The sequence below is a fragment of the Podarcis pityusensis genome (genome assembly GCF_964106645.2).
Source record: "Podarcis pityusensis genome assembly, chromosome: 5".
NCBI lineage: Eukaryota > Metazoa > Chordata > Lepidosauria > Squamata > Lacertidae > Podarcis > Podarcis pityusensis.
Genome location: NC_138032.1, coordinates 7161742 through 7179339, shown reverse-complemented (window position 1 = coordinate 7179339; position 17598 = coordinate 7161742). Strand labels below are relative to the sequence as shown.

General features: G+C 48.4%; 1 protein-coding gene across 18 annotated transcripts in view; it reads right to left on the bottom strand.

Moving 5' to 3' along the window:
• EIF4G1 (eukaryotic translation initiation factor 4 gamma 1) overlaps positions 1 to 10358 on the bottom strand; it is an 81623-nt gene extending 71265 nt beyond the window's left edge. For 8 of the 18 annotated variants that reach the window (XM_081007717.1, XM_081007721.1, XM_081007722.1 and 5 more), the window contains exon 1: positions 10204 to 10358. The gene's annotated coding sequence lies outside the window, so the exon portion shown is untranslated. Of the gene's footprint in view, positions 1 to 2231; positions 2300 to 4273; positions 4318 to 6021; positions 6194 to 6368; positions 6456 to 10203 lie in introns of those variants that run through there. The other 10 variants (XM_081007732.1, XM_081007719.1, XM_081007734.1 and 7 more) reach the window with 8 other exon arrangements.
• Between the last annotated feature and the right edge of the window lie 7240 nt (positions 10359 to 17598).

Below are 17598 nucleotides of genomic sequence, written 5' to 3'. Positions count from 1 at the left end.
AAGGTGGTAGAGCACAGTCAACATAAAAGTTTAGGAATAGGGATACAGACGCCTCCCTTTTAAAAATAAAAAAGATGGGCACATTTCTCTGCTCTTTCCCCACTTTAAATTCCTTTCTCAGGGTTACTGAGAGTGGCTGGGGAAACCCAGCCAGATGGGTGGGGTATAAATAAATAAATAATTATCATCATATCATCATCATGTTACACACCTCTCAGGCACCCAATAAACATTTCGTGGAAGAAACACATCTGCTGCACTAGCATTCTAAATTTTCAGGTGCACAAGCAAGAAGTCTCGGGTGGAAAGTGGGGCTCAGAGAGAACAGTACATGACCTAAAGCACACCAAGGAGGCCTGCAGTGGTGCAAGAGCTTGCAACGCCCACCCCGAAACTTGGGGAGGTTTCTGTGCTAGGACTGAGGGGAACAAGGAAATGAATTCCATCTTTAAAAGTTTTGGAAGGGGTGGGGACTGTGATGTCCAGGGCAATTGGCTTCACCAGGATCTGTAAGAAACAGCAAGCAACCCATCTACTGAGGATTGGCGCCAATGCACTGCAAATGCTCAGGAGATATGGCATGGCTTCCTTCTCAACCCCTCTACCCTGGTGAAAGTTTTATTTTGGGAATAATTTGTTTACAGGGTGCACTCTGATAAACACCTCCTGCCAGGCCTACCTGGGATGGCACGCTTTTGATTTGTCACCAGGCTGCCACCATTTTAATTTTTCATGATGCTCTTGATTTAGCATCACTCCAGGCCATTCCAAGGATTTTACATGGTGGCCACCAGTATAGAACACAAAGGGGGAGCATTAAGAGGGTCCCTGGGGACGTTAAGGGTGACAGGCCATGCCAGGGCCCTGGGGCCCATGCCAGCTGCCCAAGGATGCTGCATGGGAACACTGAATTAGCTCACTTGCTTGGCTCATCTGGGCTGTGCTAAAACCGAGCAGACAGCAAATTCAATCTTGCTTCACTTACATGCGTTGCAACCCATGCAATGTAGGTTAACGTGGGGGTTGACATGTTGAGAGTTCTGCCTCAAAGCACTGAAAATGGGCAATAAGGAACAGGTATAATAGGAGTTTAGGAAACGAGGCTGCAGAAATTAATCCAACTGCAGAATTTCCATTTGTGGATGAACATGCCACAAATGGAAAACGGCCGATGGAGAATGCAAGATGCCCACGACTTCGTAAGTAGCATTTGACAAAGCAGGAATTGTACTCTTTGTTTTGTGGCTGCTTACAGCAGCTTCCTATTCACTGGTTCAATAAAACTTCTTCCACAGGTGCTCAGGCAGGCACTGCAACTGCCCTGACTAGTCTATCTTCCTACAAATCTCCTCTCAAAGAAATACCTTTCTCCACTGAAGCCAACTGCTTAACACAGCCTTCCTTAGCCTGGAGTGCTCCAGATATTTAGGACTACAGATAACTCACAATCTTACATTATTTTACTTGTGTTCACAGCTTTGTGTGGGTGGGGGAAATTAAAAATAAAATGGAAAGCGGAGGAAACCCATTCTTCATTTTATTTATTCCCTGGCCACCATTATGGGCTTACCAGGCAGCCCAGAGCCCTCACCAGCAAAGGGAGGCTCCAGACTTTGGGGAGGTGGTGCAACGTCTCTGGCATGGTTCTAGATGCCTCCTGCCTCCTCCCCAAAGCTGGGCAAGCACTTACTAGGCTTTGAGAAGGAGGTGGGAGGATTCTAGGATCCTGCCAAAACCCTCGCAACAAAGCGGCCACGGAAGGGCTCTGAGACACTGCCAGAGCCCTTTCCGCCTATTTCCTGAAGTTGGGCAAGAGGTCCTCCACCATGCAGGGAGCCTGGTTCCGGAAATTCCTGGAAGTACGGATTTATATACATGGACCCCCAGAACCTAAACCCTGCATAAGATATGAGATACGTGCACTGCTATCAGGAGCAGATGGGAGCTGCAGTTCAAAACCTCTACAAGGCAACAAGTTGGAGAAAGCTGGGCTAACACCATAACTCCTATCCTAACAAAAATAAAGCCCAAGCACATTTAATCAAATTTGCTCCCCACTGTTCCCTTTCAGACCTTGCTTGTCTCCCTTTCCTTTGACGCCTCCAACTTAAAGCTTTTGATCGACCACATCATGATAGGGAAGGGCTCCTAGCTTACTGTGCTTTATTGAGAATGAGCAGCATGGTGCCCTGCTGCCACTGAGAGAAACAAGGCAGGAAGAAACAATTTACCTTGGGTTCTTGCGATGTCCGGACAGGCACCCTGCTTATTTTGCTCCTTCGTTGTTCGCTTGTAAATCCTGTTAAGGGAGCAACAAATTTTTGCCTAATTCTGGAGGGGCATGACTTAGTCCTTAAGAGTTGTGGTATTGCGCTCTCTAATGCTAAGTCTAAGTGCTGCTTACAACCAAAACCAGAAGTCACACACATATTCTGGGTGTCGAAGAGACTGAGAGGCGATATGATAGCCATCTTCAAATATCTAAAAGGCTGTCACATGGAAGATGGAGCAAGCTTGTTTTCTCCTGCTCCAGAAGGTAGGACCCAAACCAATGGCTTCAAGTTACAAGAAAGGAGATTCTGACTAAACTTCAGGAAGAACTCTCTGAGTAAGAGCTGTCTGAGAGTGGAACAGACTCTCATGAGAGGTGGTGGACTCTTCCTTGGGAGGATTTTAAGGAGAGGTTGGATGGCCATTTGTCACATATGAACAAGTTGAGATGCCTACACTGCAGGGGGGATTGGACTAGATGACCCTTGGAGTCCCTTCCAACTCTACAATTCAATGATTCCAACCCATTATTCTTAAACCTTTCATATCTTCCGTCACTTAACAAAAGTATAAGAAGATGGTGCCCTTTTATGCAACTTCTCAGCAGATGCCCAACTGGCCTTTGACAAAAGCACTCCAAAAAGCAGCCTGCTCCAGATCTAAACAGACTTAGGTCCCATCTCCTAACATCTAAGTCCTTTCCCCTAGATCCCCATTTCAAAAGGGAATGATGGTATGGGAATCCCAAAGCAATGCTCTGTCCTTGTGTTCATTTAATGCAGTTCAGTTACTCTGCCAACTGTGCTGTTGTTTTCCCAGCAAAAGCAGATATTCTCCCATCCTTTCAAAGAATGTTTATGGGCAAAACAAGGATCTAGGAGTATTGTTGTGTTCTGGTGACTGCAGATATGAAACCTCAAGCTGCTTGTTTTATCTGCACTGATGTAAAAACATCTAGGCACTTCTCATACATTACCTTAAGTGACCCTGGCAACCGTTAGGTTAGTTATCACACCGCAAATTGCAGATATACAATCAAGAGGACGGCACAAATTAAGGGAGGATGGGCCTATCTCTGGCTATTAGTTATCATTGCTATATGAAACCTGCATCTGAACACTCAAGGCTGTCAAACTTGTAGGCACTGGAAGAATCCAGTTGGCCAGGGTGAGAAGAAAGTGCTGGATTTGAAGATCATTCACTCATTTGGGGTTGAGGGGAGGCTAATACTGGCTTGTGTAAGTTTTGAATCTGGGACTTCCTGGCTCACACTTCTACTCTCAACGCTTCACAACTTCTCAAGGTAGCTAAAGTTAATATTCCAGATTAACAAAAATTACAAGGGAGCGCTCTTGTGCCTCTTGCCTGTGGCAGTATCATCGTTTCCTGAAATGCCTTCTCCAACAAGGGATTTGGGAAGATAAAAGAAACCTGGAAAGGCAGGATTCTCTCCAGATGACGAAGTGGGGAAAGGGAAAGAGGAAGCATTTTGCACCTCCACCCTGTCATTAGTCCCTTCCTTGCACTGCTCCTGAAGGCAGAACATTGTTCCTTCTTCTCTGTGACAGGAAGTGAACATGGAACAGAGTGCAACAAGCACCATTTCTGAGGGAAGTTAATTGAGGGAGGACCTTTCTGGGTGAAAGGGAAAGTCTTGAGAATATAAACTGCTCTTCTGAACTTCTTAGGGGTGTTTTAGGACTTCTGTATAGGGAATTCTACAGGCATCACTGCATGCGATGAGCACTTGTGTACTTCACCAGTATACAGACTGACCAATTCAGGCTTTTTGCTGCATGCAGATTCAATAAAATACAAAACTTGACCATTTAACACACACACCACTATGTGCCAGGGTACATACAATTCTCTACACAGAAGCTACTGTCCATTACAAATCTTTATCTCGGATGAATTACAGGTAGTGTGGTTAAAATGAACAAACTTGTATCCTTGGATTCAGAAGACCTGGGCTGAAAACCCAGCTTGGCCACAAACTCACCAAATGGCCTTGGGGAAGTCACACTCTCAGCCTCAGCTCCTAAACTGCGTAATGAAAACAATAATATTTAGTATTTATGTAGCACCTTTCCACATTTTATCTCAGTATTTTTCAAAAATAGCAACAATGTAAGGTAAGTTAGCATTATCCACAAATGTCTGAGGCTTGACAAAGGCCTCCCCTGCAAGCAACTATGTATTACATTCATATTCTGCCTTTCGTCCATCATGGAATAGGGTAGATGAGGGACTTTCAGGTGGCCCTCCATCCAAGCACTGATACAGAGCTGCCTTCAGAAAGGCATCCTGTGCCTTTAAGATTGTGCAGAGTGAGATTTGAACCAGGACCTTCATGGGTCACAGCTTAATCCTGTAACCACTTGCAAATGCCAACAGTGAAAGAAGATAAGCACAGGGGACATGTAACATGCTAGACGACAAGGGGAAACCGCTTTGGATAGAGGGGAAACTGCTTCCCAGAGGACAAGGCCAGCAGCTGCCCCACAGTATAGCCCCAGAAGTACAATGGAGGCATCAAACTAGGAAACCCCTCAGTTTGACTTGTGATTCTCACATTTGCCCAGTGATAGGGTGGGGAAACATGGTGGTAGTTCCTCTGCATTTTGACACTTCCTGCTCCTGGGCAGAGCTGGCTCCTATTTTTTTTATTTTTTATTCTAGAGCTTAGGAATTTGAAATATTTTCCTAGCCCTACTTTTGAGGGACACACCCTTGTGTTCTGCAATTATAAAGAAGAAGAGCCACAGTATTACTCCATTACAGAAGGTCCGACACTCAACTATGCAGAAAAGTGAAGCAAGTCTTCCGATGTGAACTGAGCACCCTTATTCCCTGACTCCCCTCACCCTTTCACTTAACACAAACACACTCCCAGACAAAATAGCAGAGAATTCCACCCACCACCATTGCCAGAAGCAACCCAATGAAACGCTGTTTAGCACGAAATGCGAACGTGGACTGTTACGATACAAGCCTTCCACCCTCCCCCGTAGGGCAAACTACATAAAACCAGGAAATGTGCAATCGAGGTTCAAGATGTCCTTCCTCTCCCACACTTTCAGAGACAGTTGGTGTTACTCCACACAGTAAGATCTCCTTTAATCACCATCCAAACCCACCATGACAGCAAGCCGCCTTCCTAAAAGGAAAATGCGCAAACAAGTGGCAGCCTTTCAGGGACTGAACAAACAGATTAATATGGGTTGTTGTTGTTTTCAAAATAAAAACCCAACAACTCAACACAACAAAATCTGAAAGTTTAGATGTGCACAAGTAAAATTGGGTTGCTTAAGAAATTGCTGAGTAATTTTTAACGTCTGTTCTGGGCGGTAAGAGGACTAACATATGTTTGGGGGAAACAAGGCACAACCAATGTGCGCGGGCGTGGGGAGGGGGAAACACACGCAAAAACTAACAGAGGGCACAAGACAAAGGAGATGCAAAGGTTTATTTACCCTCCGCATTTATTTTATTTTGTACAAAGGGCCGGAAGGCAAGCATGAAGAGCCATCCATTGGGGAAAGGGCAGCAGCCGGCGAGTAAGGGCGGGCCAAGCAATATTTCAGAGAAGGGGGTGCCTTAAATACAAAGCACCGAGATCCCCCACCACCCCAAGCCCTTTCCCCCTCTCTCCTGCTCTGCAAAAGCCCCAAACCCAGCCGCAACCGGAAAGCGAGGAGTAAATGGAATTTGGGTCGGGGGCTGGAGAGAGAAAGGACCCGGACGCACCTCGGCCGGTGGCACATGGGCGCAAAAAAAGAGAACCCCCAAACCTCGAGACCTTCCTACTCCGGGGGTGGAGGGTGGCCTTTCTTCCCCTCCGAGGTTCCCCCGCGCGTCGCGCCGGCCAGGATGGCAAGCAGGAAGCCAGGCCCCGGCCCGCCTGCTCCAAGGACACGTGTCCTAGCCGGGCGGCCCCGCAGGGGAGGGAGGGAGCCGCGGCCCACGCGGTGGCGACTGCCGGGCGCCCTGCGCGCTGGCCGCAAGAGCGCCCGCGGCGGGCGGCGAGAGAAAAGCAGGCGGGCGGGCGTAGCGTGGCCGGGGCCCCGTCCCCCCACCGCCGCTTCCGACCGTACCCGAGTTGCGCCGCAAGCACGTGGGGCTGGCCCGGTTCTCGGAGGCGGACGCCAAGCACCGGCGCGGTAGCAGCCACAGCCAGCGAGGGAGGAGGTGGAGGGAGCGGAGGAGGTGGAGCCGCAGCAGGGCCAGCCCCGACGGCGGCCTAGGGCAGGGCGAAGCGAGCAAGCAAGGAAGGAAGAGGCGAACACGTGGGCCCAGCGGGATGCAGGCACCGGGCGGGCTTCGGGCCTACATGCGGGGTGGGAAAGGCCGATCCGGCGCCGCAGGGTCCCTGCGCGCGGCGAGTGCTCCGCAGATGTGGGCGCGCAGCTGCAGAGCAGCTCTCGCCCGGATTCCGCCCCGTTCCCACGTGCGCAGAGGCCACGGAAGGGGAGACCCTACCGGGTGCGGCTGCTTGGAATTTTAGAGGAGGGTGCACCCACGCCCCAATACCACTACAGAACGGGGCGATCCTAAGCTTCCCGGCTCCGCCTAAAAGCGGGCAGCTGCTGCGCCCCGTTAAGGCGTGCACCCACCCACAGCACCCCTGATATGTTTGGATGCAAGAGCGAAGATCTACATTTCCCAGCGTGTTCCATAAATGCAGACCCCGCAGGTCCTATGCACTTAGGGCAGGAGCATTCTGAACTGCGCGGGGTGCTTACCTAAGCCAAATGAACCGAAACACTGCCTACGAAGCACAACAGTAGCCTTAGATACCACAGGTTATGCGGGGTCGAGAGCCCTGCAGGTTTCAAACGCGGGGTGGGGTGAGAGGAGTGCCACATTTTATGAGGTCGTATACTGGGACTGGAAACTCCAGAGGCGGTCGGGGAGGGGGGGTCGCAGTTATCGGCAGATCTGAGCCCCAGTTTCAAAGCATATGGAGCGGGGTACAGGATCCAGGAATCTAAATACACCACCACATGGTAAACCTCTACAGAGGAACACAGGCAGGCCTTGTAAGTAAATTACTGAGCTCAATGGGTTTTACTTCCAAGGAAATGTATATACAATCAGCAGGCACATCACAGCCTTATATGGGGCAGGCGCATTTCAGAGGAGTGGCTGTTTTGTTGCATAATATCAGCCTTCTCCAACATGGGCAAACATCACTGTAGTCCAAAACATCCAGGAGGTGACTGGTCCTCTCAATAAAGGTATTCTGTCTGGGGACATTCAGTCCTATACATGCACAATAGGAGACTGGAATGTCACAAGCATGTACCAAAACAATTGATTCCTGCCTATATGTACTAAGGAGAACAAAAGCTTATGTGCCATAAGATCTTCAGATGTCCACTCAAGGTTACGCAGCTTTCACCTCCCTTTTATTCAGGTTCATTAATGAAGTTATTTTAATCCATGTTACTTTACAGAGTTCAGAAAAGGGCTAGATGATGGATTAAACTACCAAAAAGGCATAGTGGTAAATCCAAGGACACCCATTAGCTACCTTGAACTCTATAAGGAAAAGTAGAGTAGAAACGTTTTAATAAGTGATACCAACAAAACTATTGTGGAAAGAATGAGAGGAGGGTGTTAACAAAAGATTTCTCAGGGACAAAGTTACAATTCAGTGGAAAGCAGGATTGGATCCTCCAGATGCAGTCTAAAAGGCTCAGATGTAAAGGAACTCAAAAGAGAAATAATCATAAGGAAATGAAATAATCTATAAGTATAAGAACCTTATAAAGGTCCAGTCTTGTATTTTAATAGTCCAAATAGGGTGGGGGCTAGTTGAAGATATTAAATTTCAGGCCTCAGAAGAGCATAACCTCATAAAATACAAGCTGCCAGGACATTTTGGGACAGACCTGGTTTGTCTCATGGCTACTGGCCAAGAAGGGAACCTGGTTTAAGACCTCAAGCTATTTAAACTCAATTCGCATAAAATTAAAGCTCAATCTCCATCAAATGCTACAAATATCATAAATATGGCATATAGGGGTAGCTGGAGGCCTTAGAAGCTCCACGCTTCCTTCTAAATTGTGGAAATGGTGCCCTAAATACTGTGTGTGCTAGATACTGGGCTCTATAGATAAGCAGGGAGGGGACTTTAACAAGGTCTAACTGTACAGAAATGAGTTGGTTGATAGTTTCAGCAGCAAATAGAATTATATGAGATAGCAGCTGGTCTCAACTTTAGACATTGTAGTACTGCGCTAGCATGCCAAAGTTGTCATGCAACTAAGCTCTAGAAGGCCCCTTTGGTTTCAGGTATCCTTTCAGAAAATGTGATTTCATGTCTTAAACAGTGCACAATTCATGGGAAGAAGGGATTTGTTGACCCCATACTTTGTGGGAGAGAATTGATTATGGAGCTGGAAATTCTGTTTCTTCAGTAATTTTGATTAACACTTTCATAGTGCAAAATTATTTAGAAGTCATGTTTTATTCATGGCACACTGGCTTCAGACTTTGTTCACACTGTACTTATCTAGAGTTAACTGTACGTATAGCAGAAACCCTGAAGAAGCTTGCATAGAAAGGCCTTGGGCTCCATAAATATACAGATTGAGCAGCAGAGGGGTCTGTTTATTATAGTGTTTGTCCATTGGAAAGACAGTTTTGAGTTCCTACTGATAGTTATGCAAGACTGGCTATGCTTCTAGAGCACAGGCCTCTCTTCCGGGCTCATATGCAGTTTGAGAGAGGCCTAGTACCTGTACTAAGGCCCTATAACAGCAGCACATATAAAGGGCTCAAGTTTTAGGGTCAAAATCCTCCTCAGTACCTGGATAGATAAGGAAAGGCTCCTCTAAGTTTCAGGGCGTTCTCCGAAAGGAGGCTGGCTATGAGGGTGGACCTTTGTCCCCCACTACTGGCCTGTGCCAAGGGCATATTTGCTTGGAAAGCTCTCGTTCTTAAAACACAGCTTGAGTAAGATGCAGGGCAAAAAATAAATTTACTGCTTATTAAAATACAGGCACCACAGGCATGACCTATAGGAGACTAGGCTGCCTTGTGGAGTTTGCATTTGGGGTGGGGAGCGAGAGAAAGGGCTCGAATTCAGAACCGAAAAACCTCACATCTGTTCCAGGTGCGGAGACGTTTTAAAAACAAGATACTGGCGTTATATGAAAGAAAGGTTTGTTTGGTGGAGCAGACAGAGCCTCAGAATGAGAGGCGTAGCTACGAGGGGGCTAGCCAGGCTTTTTTTGGCCCGGGTGAAGCCCCCCGAGGGGAGCCACTGAGGGTCTCAGCCTGCGTGTGTCTACCCAAATGCGCGTGCGAAGAGATACCAAGCTCGGTCTTTGACCCGGGTGAAATGGAAGCCCAGTTTCGCCCCTGCTCGGAAACACCCTTTCCGTAACCTTGCGCTTCGCACGCACGCGAGGAAGCCGAGAGAGAAGCGCCGTCTGCACGCGCCCAGGAGCACCCTGCGCAGGCCGAAGGAAGCGGGAGCACAAAGGCCGGCTCCACGCTCCCAGAGAAAGCGTAGTCAGCTGGAGGAGGAGGAGGAAGCGGGGAAAGGCCGGGTCTCTCGCCTCTCTCCCGGCAGCCGCCCTTCACCCGGGCGCGGGGACCACGAGGCCTAGCCCGGCCGGCGTCTCCTTCCTTCCTTCCTCCTCCCGCCCCACGTGGTGCTCAGGCGAGGCCTCCGAGGGCCAGGCAGGCGGCCGGGTAGGCGAGGGGGCAATGGCGGCCAGAGCCCAGTCAGGGCGCGACGAGAGGGTGGGGGTGAGGGGGGGAATGCCCTCGTCGCGGGAGGGGGGCAGCAGGGGGAGGAGACCGGCGAGGCCCCGCCTCTCTCCTCCCACCCCCCCACCGCGCCAACCGCGGCCTACTCTGGCTTTCTCTCGCGCCCCCCCCCCGCCGCACCTTCCCCCCTCCCCCCACCGCGGTTACCTTCAGTCTCCTTCAGTCCGGGGAGCGGGGCCCGACGCAGCCGCAGCGCAGCCCAGCACGACCATTTCCGGGGCCGCTCTCCGAGGGGAGGGGCGGGGCAAGAGGAAGGGAGGAGGGTCGGTCACGGGGCGAGGGAGGACGGCGCCGAGGGGGCGGGGCTCGCCTGAAGCCTCTCAGGGGGAAGGGAGGGAGGTGGGGCGAATTGGGAGGGGTGGGGTGAGCTGCCGCCCCGCCTTCGTCACGTGGCTCGCGCCATGCTCTGGTATTGGGGGACGAAGGGGAGAGAAAGAAAAGAGGCGGTCAGGTGACCCCCGCGCGGCCGGCGCTGCCTCTTGGGCACGTGACCTCCACGCGAGGCAGGGAGGCGGGCAGGCTGGCCGGCCGGCGCGCGCACCTGCGTCACGTGGCGGGGAGAGGCGCTTCCGTTTCCCCTTTCCTGGTCGAAAAGCGTTCTTGCCGCCGCCCGGTGCCACTCTATGGCTCGTGACACGTGTGGGTGGTGGGGGAGGGGATCGGGCCCGGAGTAGTTTCCTCGCTCTTCTTAATGAATAAGCACAGGGAAATCAATATATAGATGTGTGTTTGCATAAATGTATATTATAAACACACACACACACAATAACTTCGGAGAGCAATAATGTTTTTATTCTATTAATGCTTAGTTGTTTTTAATCATTTTTTTCTCCCTAAGTTTTTAGCTGTTCCTATTTTATCTGCACGCCGCCTCGAGACCCTGTTGGGGGAAACCTGCGATATAACTAAATGCACAATAATTATTATACTAAATATCCCAGTGTTCCAATAGGACTGGCCCTACCAGCGTACGCAGTAACAGGAGGTGCTGGTGGCTTCAGGCTTCCAGGGGCGGCGTCAGCTCATAATTCTCTTCCACCTGGTTCAGGATGCGATGCTCCCAGGCAGTAATTGGCTGACATTCTGTAAGGCCCCTGCCGGTGGTCCCTGCCGTTCCCTTACAGCCTCCATCCCGCCTCTGGATTTCCTCATGGCACCTTTGTATCAAGTTTAACCCACAAGAGCTAAATGGAACTTCCAGGTTCAGAGGCACTCTGCTCCCAGATTGCAGGTCTTGGGAGGATAAAAACATATAGAGGGTGCCTCTGAAGTGTGTCTGAAAACTTCAGTTGGCACAGAATGTGGCAGCAAGGGTGCAAGTGGGTGCTTGGGCACGGGAGCTCGTTATACCTATCTTACACTCATTGGTTGGCAGTTTGTAAATGGGCTTAATTCATGCTGGTCATTACTTCTAAAGTATTTGGGCTCGTCCGCGAAAACTGATGGATCCTGCTCCTCCTGGCGACTCATTAGATGACCTTGTTGAGGACTGGAATAACCGGCTCTTGGCAGCCATTGATGAGATCACGCCTAAGCGCCCTCTGCGACCCCGTCGAAACCGGGCCTCTTGGTTTACTGAGGAGCTCCAGAAAATGAAGCGGGATCTCAGATGGCTAGAGCGAGTATGGCGACGGACTCGTGACGGAGCCTCAAGAACATCTTATAGGACGCTTATGAAAGCCTATGAGATGGCTATGAAAGCTGCTAAGAAATCTTACTTTGCAGCTTCCATTGCATCCGCTAGCTCTCGCCCGGCACAACTTTTTAGAATAATTAGATCAATAACGTCCTTAGGAGGACAACCAAATTTAAGCACAAATTCGACCCGCAGCTGTGAGGCATTCAGGAGCTTTTTTGCGGAGAAAGTCCTGTTGCTCCGCCGTGACCTCCCTGCCAATTTAGATACAGTGACTGAACTGGAGGCCCCTCGACTGACTTCAGGTCCAGTGCTGGACCATTTCGATTGAATACTCCCTGCTGATGTGGATAGATTCCTCCAAGTTAGTAGGCCCACCACCTGCCTCCTTGATCCGTGCCCGTCTTGGCTGATTAGGGAGTGTCCAGATGTTGCGCGGACCCCCCTGGTTGAAATTATCAATTTGTCCCTTGACACGGGAACATTCCCAGGGGAACTGAAGGAAGCAGTGGTATGTCCACTCTTAAAGAAAACTTCATTAGATCCCTTAGACCTATCCAATTACCGCCCAGTTTCAATCTTCCATATCTGGGTAAGGTAATTGAGAGAGCGGTTGCTGAACAGCTTGGTAGGTTTCTGGAGGAAACATTGGCTTTAGATCCATTTCAGTCCGGTTTCCGTCCTGGTTTTGGGACCGAGACAGCTCTGGTTGCCCTAACAGACTATCTCCGTAGACAGCTGGATCGAGGCGGGTCAGGACTGGTGATCCTTTTAGATTTGTCAGCAGCCTTTGACATGATTGATCATGATCTTCTGGACCACCGCCTCGCAGACGTGGGGATACAGGGCATAGCCCGTAACTGGCTGTGCTCTTTTATCTCTGGTCGGGGACAGAGGGTGGCACTAGGGAGGGAAATGTCGTCGCGCCACTCCTTGGTGTGTGGAGTGCCGCAGGGCTCAATCCTCTCCCCGATGCTTTTTAACATCTTTATGCGCCCCCTTGCCCAGATTATCCGGAGCTTTGGGCTGGGCTGTCACCAATATGCTGATGACACTCAGCTCTATCTGCTGATGGATGGCTACACCGACTTGGCCCCGAACACACTGACCAGATGCTTGGAAGCTGTGGCTGGATGGTTTCGTGGGAGCCAATTGAAACTAAATCCTTCGAAGACAGAGGTCCTATGGCTGGGTCGGGATGGCATGGGGATGAGAGACCAACTCCCTTCTCTTGCGGGGGCCAAATTAGTGCCATTGCCTTCCGTTAAGAGTTTGGGTGTAATCCTTGACGCCTCCCTTTCCATGGAGGCGCAAGTTACAGCAACAGCCAAGGCGACATTTTTCCACCTTCGCCGCATCAAGCAGTTGGTCCCTTACCTTTCCCGCCCCGACCTGGCCACAGTGATCCATGCGACGGTCATCTCCAGGCTTGACTACTGTAATTCGCTCTGCGCAGGGCTGCCCTTGAAGCTGTCCCAGAAACTCCAGCGGGTGCAGAATACTGCAGCGAGACTCCTCACGGGGTCTCTGCCATGGGAGCATATTCACCCAGCGCTTTTCAAACTGCACTGGCTCCTGGTGGAGTACAGGATCAGATTTAAGGTGCTGCTTTTGACCTTTAAAGCCCTTCACGGCCTAGGACCCTCGTACCTACGGGACCGCCTCTCCCGTTATGCCCCACAGAGAGCCTCAAGGTCCATAAATAGCAACACCCTAGTGGTCCCGGGCCCTAAGGAAGTTACGATTGGCTTCAACCAGAGCCAGGGCCTTTTCAACTCTGGCTCCGGTCTGGTGGAACGCTCTGCCTCACGAGACCAGGGCCCTGCAGGATCTGATTTCTTTCCGCAGGGCCTGTAAGACAGAGTTGTTCCACCTGGCCTTTGGCTTGGAGCCAATTTGATTCCCTCCCTCTCTTTCTTTTTTCTTTTCCTTCTCCCTCTGCGATGAGGCTACATTTTAATATTTTAATGTTTCAATATTTTAATGTTGTATTTTTTAATTTTGTTTTTAAGTTGTAATCATTTAAGTTGTTTTTATTATTGCTTGTAAGCCGCTCTGAGCCCGGCCTTGGCTGGGGAGGGTGGGGTATAAATAAAAATTATTATTATTATTATTATTATTATTATTATTATTAAAGTTCTAAATGGCTTGAGTGCATGCTGACTGAGCAGCCATCTTCTTCTGTTTCCAACTGTTCACTCTTAACACCTTCCCTCCAAATGTTGCTTCTTTCTAAATCAGTTTGTTCCTCTCCCACCTCTCCCTGGCCCTATTAAAAACACATCATCTCAAGGGGTATTTCCTCACTTTCCCCTCAACCTTGTGAGTTAGGCTCACAAGGACTAACCTCCAACTAATAATAAACTGCATGGTGATTTTAAAGTGTGTAAATTATGTACTGATTGACTGACCCAAGACCACAAGATTGGATGAAGATCCTATGTATGAATATGTTGGTTTAAAAATAATAATTGAGAGTTCCATATGAAAGATCTACCTACCTGTCAAAATGGCGTAATGAAACAGACAGTAATGAAAAACATCAACTGACAGTGCCCTGCAGATATTATGCTGGCCTTTGCTTGCAGATGTTGAAAAGTGCCCTCTCTTGGCGTAAGTTTGTATGCAGAGGAAAGGAAAGGCCATGAACCTGCCTGAACCCAAAGTCATCAAATGTTCTTTTAGACAGTTCTGGAATTTGAACAAGCTAGAGTCAGAAAGGACACTTTTTAAATAACATAGTACATCCGTATTGAATTCTGGCTTTGATCAGCAGTTGAATCCAATTGTCAAGGGATGCTTCAAAATCACACTGTTGGTTAGTCAGCAAGCAAGATAATTGCTAAGTGTTGCTTATGGTGACAGATAACGATGCAGACTCTCTGCAGTAGTCATCTCACCCCACCATCCTCTCACAAAATGAGCCTGAGCATGAATGAGCTGAAGTGTTTCTTTCATATGAGATCATGCTTGTTCACCATCACCCAGTGTTCAAGTCAGGAGGGACGGTTAGTCTTTTCTGTAGCACTGACTCACATAAATCCCTTTTCTTCCCTTCAGCCACCCATACTACCTCTGCAAAAAACAGCCCAGAGTCAGATATGAAACCCACTCACTCCTCTGCCGTGCCTTTCTGTTCCCTTTTAATTTGTAAGGTTTGTGTTCTGTCCCCAACCACTAAATCTCCTCCTTTGTCATTCACTACATGAGGGGTGGGGAACCCTTTTTTCTATAGAGGGTTCACATTTCCACAGGGGCCGGGTAGACAGCGTCAGAAGTAGATGTGACTTTTCTTTCTGTCACCTTTGTATCTTTTTTTTCTACCATTCCTTTCCTCCCTGTTAGCAGTGCTGCCAGAGATTGCTCTTGCAAGAGATCTGAACTCATCGCCTAAGCTGCAGTATACAGACGCTCAAGAAAACTCCTCACCAACATTAGGACCCCTAGGAGCTGAGATAAACAGAAAACACAGGCTATTTCAGAATCTACAGATGGGCTGGTGAACTCTTCAAACAAAAGACAAGGAATAAGTAAGATTTCTAGCAGTTATGGATCAAGAGCCTTCATAAGGCACTGCCTGCTCCTCTTTTCACCTCCCTGGCCAGCAGACTGTAAATTTGAATAAGCTCGCCCCAGGGTCCCCAAAAAATGAGTATCTACTATTTAATTGTCCTGACATTTGGTTTCTTACACCCTGAACGTCTGGCTCTTGCATTGCTCTATAGCAAGTGATTCTTAAGCCTTGGCATGATGTCCTCCTGAATTTACTTTTTAAAAAACGAAAAAAAGAAATGTAGACACCCAAGGTATATAATAGCACTGAGATAGTGAGTATCAGGATTTAAGGAAAGGAAGTAGAAAATAAGTCCCCCACCCCCACAGCCATGAGGGGAATAATAGAGATTCCATTTGCTTACTTTCTAATCAGTACAATGCATATACAGGTAGCTGTGTGGTTAGCAAGGATGACTTATCTTGTGACCTACAGCTATTAAAAAAATAATGCCTCAGTTGATGTATTTCAAATAGTGAAATAAAGGTACAATTTGGCTATTTAGGAGACTGGTGCTATGCATCCTACTGCAATTTCTGAAAAGTACTTACAACCACAACGGGATATATATACATGTTTTACATAGTATTCCCTGATCAAATGAATCTACAACATATTAAACTTGAAAGGTGCAGAGCTGGAAAAGGTGCAAGGAAGAACAACCAAAATACTCACGAGCAGTGCAGCAGCTTCCCCTGCAAGGAGAACTTAAAACATTTGGGGCTATTTTGTTTAGAAAAAAGGCGGGGGGGGAAGAGACACGATAGAAGCGTATGGCATGGAAAAAGTAGGTTTTTCTCCCTCTTCCAAAGCTAGAATCCAGTACAGCAGAATGGTGGGAGATGCAGGACAGACAGAAGGAAGTACTTCTTCAGATGGTGGAGTTAAACTATGGTATTCTCAAAGATGTGCTGGTGTCCACCCATTTATATTGTCTAATCCAGGCATGGCTGATCCACTGATCCTGTTAGCTAGGGATGATGGGAGTTGTAATCCCAAAACATCTGGAGGGTCAAGTTTGGCCAATCTGTTTAAAACTAACTCACCAAGTTAGTTTTATAAATGGCTATATGATGCTTCTAGACTCAGAGACAGCATCTGTCTTAACCTCAGAGGGGCTGGAGGACCCAACACACATCTAACCAATGTCCAGGGGGCACAGCAGTATTTAACTTTAAAAATAGCTCTCACCATGTGCCATCTTGCATCATCTTGCCTTTATCAGCCTCCCAAGATGTCAGCTTCCACCCACTGCACTCTGCCCTTGTTTTGACACCTGTGCTGCTAATGCTGGCACAAGCCAGTGCCAAATCAGCCCCTCAATACTTCTCTGGTGAATTAATGTGGAGATGGGGATGCCATAGGCTACAGAGGCAACCAAGGGCCAGGCAAGACCTTTAGGCTTTGTGCTCAGGAGCCCTGCTGTAGTCCAGCACATTTTGAGTAGAAACGTTTCTTCAGGCAAACCTACTTCATCTAATTCTGTAAAAATGTAAGATAGGACAGCAGCACCATATGATTATCAAATGAGTTTCTATCCAGCACACAAAAGATTACAGCAGTTTACTAGCTCACCCATACATGGTCTCCCCTTGTTTCTTCCAGCTCCTCAGCCCCCAATACCTCTCCGTGGTTGGAAATGTGATTCTGCCGTTCTGTATCTCTTTGATTATTCATGTTAGAAAACAAAGTGACTGAAAAATTGCATCCTTCCCTTGAACTGCTGCATTTCTTTACTAGAGAAATGCAGCCACTTTATTGGTCTGGAAGGATCTGACAATATTCTGTGAATTAATACTGGGTATTGTGGGAGCCACAGCAGAACAATTTCTGCAAGAGTCTTGCATTTTTAAATACCTGCGCTTACCACCAAGCTAGAAGGCATGCTGGCAACGTGGACTGACCCTGTAATCAAAGCAGGGGGACAGGATACGACACAGATAAGACTTGGAATCTTCCAATGGCGAGGGTCCTTCAGCCCTCTGCCCAGTTTTCTTGTAATCTATAGACCTCTGTAGTCTGTGTTCTCAAGGAAATCCTTTCTTTTCAAGCATTACAATGTTCGCCAAGTAGTTTTCCAGCTGTCAAAAAACCACCCAAGTTCTCCTTGCCCTTTTCAAGTGTAATGATGAATATGAGACACTTCGTTCAATCATTGATAGATGTCAACTACACAAACCTCTTAATAACAGTGTCCAGGTTGTAGCTGCTCCTGGGAAACTACAGGCAGCCCTGTGCAGAGCCCAATCAGTTTACAACCCACCTTCCCTATTCCTAAGTAAAGGCCAAGGGATTTCTGGTTACCTCAATTCTACAGATAGGAAGATCAGAACAGAACAAACGGGAAGCCAAA